At 37.9% G+C, this 4612-nt stretch overlaps 1 pseudogene; it reads left to right on the forward strand.

Moving 5' to 3' along the window:
- The first annotated feature begins 2786 nt into the window (after positions 1-2786).
- Positions 2787-3624, forward strand: LOC148699237 (uncharacterized; annotated as a pseudogene).
- Positions 3625-4612: the final 988 nt, after the last annotated feature.

Here is a 4612-nt window from a genome sequence, read left to right on the forward strand (position 1 = left end):
GAAGCAATCAACTCTTCATCCTTTACATAAGCAGCGAAACGAAACTCTGAAACATCACGCTCAAGATCTTGAATATGAAAGGAATAAGCTTCAACTGCCATAGTCTTCGCCACCTCCTTAGCAGCCCTGATATCCTTTTAGTCAATGAGCACAAACTCGGTTGCCAGAATCACCATTTTCTACATCATAGCCAGCAGAGCAGTTCTTCTATATTGGGTCATATGCTTCATAAAGGAACTTGGGCAAGTAACCCCCCTTAACGCCATCAATTAGCTCAGCACGTGCATCCATGTCTTCAAGCAGATCTGGCTTCAAAAGCGCACAAATCTCAGCAGCCTCTCCATAAACATACTTGGTGGATTTCTCACAACTACCCATGGAAGCAGTCTCCTCTTTCTCAGCAGGCGAACCAGTCTTAGTAGCAAGAGAAATAGGCCTTGGCACCACTTTAGCAGTAAATTCCACCTTATTGCACTTCATAGTAGCAAGCCTCTCCAAATGTGAACTGGACTTAACTCCGAACGAATGTCTTGGTACAAACTTTGGCATTGGGAGCATGGCAGAACGTCTATGCTGACCAATCGTACTAGCCATTTTCGACATAGCAGGCGTCATAAGCTCATATCTAGCAGCCTCATTTTTCTTCCCATTGGAAGAAGTCAAATCAATCACAAGCCTCTCGATAGCAAGTAGACCCTCACAAGCAGTGAAGGAAGTCTTCAATTTTTTCTCAATCGGCATCTCTTAAGCAGGCGGGGAAGATCTCGTCTTTCCATCTTCATTCATAATAAGCTTCATGACAACGATCAGACAAGCCAATGCATCCGCCTTGATCCTCTTTATCTCTTTTCTTAGAAACAGCCCACATTTCTCCCGGCGAATAAGACTAAGCAGCCAATGCCGTTTCACGGTACTCATCAAGGAAGCTCAACCTATGCTGCCTTTTCCCTCATTTTTTTTCTCTCTGACTAGCAGGCAGGAGGCCTACATGCCTAGTATTCCAGCAGCTCATGAGGCCCGCAACCTTCTCATTTATCTCAATCGCCAATCTGGCTCGCGTCAGGTCCAAGAGCCCAAAGAACAAGAGCCATACAGCTCGCCTAGCACTACGCCCCAGTGCCTCTATCCGCGGCCCCAACCGCACAATTATCCTTGGCTTTTGCCAAGCCAAGCAGCCTAAGCAGTGGTCCCTACCACAACACTTATCAGCCTATGCCAAGCCAACTTTTGGCCCTTGCCAACCGCCGTGTTATACTTCTGCGACGGCTACCACTCGATAACACTATCCAAGAAGAAAACAAGGAAAATTAAACTTTTCTTACCTCGGTGTAGTGTGGAGAAGACAAAGAAAGCAACGAAAGACGACAATTTGCACGGGCCAGTGTAGAAGATTACTAGGGGATGGGGAACAAATATCCTTTAGCTTTGTCTCTCATGTAGGGTAGAATGATCTAAAGTTGATTTAATCATCTACTTAAGGTAGACTTAAATAAACTTTAGAAGTAATTTATTTCCTTTTCCTAGAAAAATCTAATTTCCAGCTAAAAAGGGAATCTACATCAAAATAGGAAACAGTCTTATGTTTCCTAAAACAAGAGAATATCTCTACACCTGCTGCCCTTTCCTTCGAGTAACCCAATAGGTGAGGAGGCATTTGTGAAGCCAAAAATAATCAAGAAAATTATGGAGGCGACACGTGGACTTTTGGGTTTAAAAGACAAAATTACCCTTGAGGCACATTGGGATTCCCATGCACATGCAACGGACAATAACGGCTCAATCGAGGTCAAAGGTGATCAAAATGGTATTTATTCAAAACCCTCTCATCACTCCACGTCAAATCTTCACCCACAAGGTAACTCCTAATTATTCTTTTCAAATTGGGATTAATTACCAAATTATTTGCAAGATATTATTTGACATAATATCTTGCAATAATATTCAAAACACCACCATAAGTGGCCGGTCCCTATTTCTCCAAAGAGGGCCGGCCACACCCATATATGTAGCTCCTTATTTCTCCAAAAACCTAAGATCATTCTCTCCCTAAAATTCTCTAAACACGTTCTCTCTCAAATTCTTAACTTTGGCATTGGAGATTTTTCGACTAAAGCCCCTCCCATTCGTCATGGATGCGCGAGGCTCTTAGCCTTGATCTTAGGTGTTATTATTTTGCAAGTGCACCAAAAGAGAGGCAGCGGAAATTTGCATCCACAAAGTGTGTTTTGTTTGGAGTTTTCTGGGTTTGGGTAAAAACTTTACCTTGTTTCCTTAATCTCCGATTTTTGTCTTGGTGATCTGAGTGCATCCAATTATTCAACTTGTTATTGAGTGTTTAATATCTATCTAATATGTTTCTACTGTCAGGTGTTGGTAGTCATCAATTAAGTGGTATGTGTTTTTGAAACTCATTAGGAAACCTAGAGAATATATCTTGCTTAATTCTTAATTATGATTCAAACTTTGAATAAAACATGTTAAATAATTATTTGTAGAAGGAAATTATGGTTCGAATTTTCTGCAAAAATGGCTTGTTAATGCCTTTTAAACTATGAACTGTTACATATGGGGCAAAACTTTTTTCTTGAATAAGATGATTATTCATGATTACATGGTGTTCAATTCTTAGTTCACCATGAAACTTCTAAACCTATATGTGTTTATCAATCATCTGTTGTTAAGATTGTGCACATGGATAATACTTTTGATGTTATGATGTGCAATATACTAAGAAACTCTAAAAGTTCATATTTTGATTTCATTGTTCTTTAGTGTCTGCAATATCAATGAAGATTTTGAATTTGGCCAACATTCCAATTCTCACTGGTGGGAGCAATTACAAGAAGTGGAGAAGGGATATCAATCTGTTATTGACTCTTTATGAGTTCGATATAGCAATTGATAACCCTAAGCTTGTCATCACTGATCAAAGCACCATGGCTGAGAAATCAGATCATAAGAGATGGACAAGAGCTAATAAGGTAGCACTTTCTATTTTGGAAGGTAGGAAGACAGATACAATCAAAGGTGGAATCAAGAAACCTGAATTGACTATGGATTACTTAAAAGCAATTGAAAAGAAGTTTAAAGACTCTAAGAAAGCTGAAGTAAGTCAATACATGTCCTTACTTACAACTTATAAGATTAAGGGCACTAGATCCATTAGAGATCACATAAAAAAAAATGACAGATGTTGCTAAAAAACTAAATTCCATGGATGTGAACATTGGCGAGAATCAACTAGTTTTTATGCTTCTCCAAGCACTTACTTCAAAGTATAGCCAACTAAAGGTATCTTACAATACACAAGATAAGAGCTGGGATATTGATGAACTCATTGCACAATGTGTGCAAGAAGAAACCCGACAGAAACAAAAGAAGGGCAAGGAAATTGAGGAAGCCAATTTTGTGCAATCTGGAAATGAGAAGAAAGCTTTTAACAATGGAGGCTCTTCTGGTTCTGGTAAGAATCCTAGTAGATTTAATGCATCTGCTAAAGTACATGACTTTCATACAAAATCTACCAAGTTTAAAACTAAACCTAAAGATGTGTCTAAACTTAAGTGTTTCTGGTGCAAAACTAAGGGTCATTTAAAAGTCAACTATGAAATCTTTAAAGACTAGTTAAAAAGCAAAGAAAAGGAACAGGTGCTTGTTTGCGTTGAATCTAATTTATGTGAGGTACCTGTTGATTCTCGGTGGTTTGATATTAGATGCTCAGTGCATATAACTAATTCTTTGAAAGGTTTTCAGAAACAAAAGGAAATTGGGAATGCTTTGTATAATGTTTATGTTGGGGAAGGGACTAAGGTTACAGTATATTCTATTGCGATTATGAATTTGAAATTAACTTTTGGTTTTGTTGTGCAATTGAAAGATGTGCTCTATGTGCCAAAGATGAGAAGAAACTTGATTTCTACTTCAAAAATTGTAGAAGATGGTTTTACATTCCTTGCTGATAATGTGTATTTAAAATTTTTTGGGAACTGCCTTTTTGTTTGATAACCTATGGCGTCTAGAATGTTTAGTTGAGTCATTTGATCACTCAATTTTAAATGTAGGCTCTAAATGAATGCTAGAATAGGATATCTCACACATTCTCTGGCATAAAAGACTATGACACATTTCTTAAAAAAGAATAATCAAATTTTCAAAAGTTGAGTTAATTCCAAAATTGGATCTTGCTACTACAACTGAATGTGTTGACTGTTAAGATGACTAAGTTTAGGAAATTCGATGCTAAAAGAAGTTAATGATTGCTTGAAGTAATGCACAATGATATTTGTGGTCCTTTCCAGGTAAAACAATTTGTGGGAATAAGCATTTTATCAACTTTATAGATGATTTTTCTAGACTTGGATATACATTTCTAATTGGTGAAAAGTCTGAGGCTCTTAAGTGTTTTGTAATCTATAAAGTTGAAGTTGAAAAACAGCTAGGTAAGGTGATTAAATTGTTAGATCTAATAGGGGAAGAGAGTACTTTGGCAGATACACTGAATCTGGGCAACAAAAGGGACATTTTGCAATATATTTGGAGAAGAAATGGCATTGTGGCACAATACACAACACCTGGAACACCTCAACGGAAGGGAGTCTCAAAGAGGAGAAAT

Source organism: Pyrus communis, chromosome 1 (assembly GCF_041283825.1).
Source record: "Pyrus communis isolate YQ-2024b chromosome 1, ASM4128382v1, whole genome shotgun sequence".
In the NCBI taxonomy this organism is placed as follows: domain Eukaryota; kingdom Viridiplantae; phylum Streptophyta; class Magnoliopsida; order Rosales; family Rosaceae; genus Pyrus; species Pyrus communis.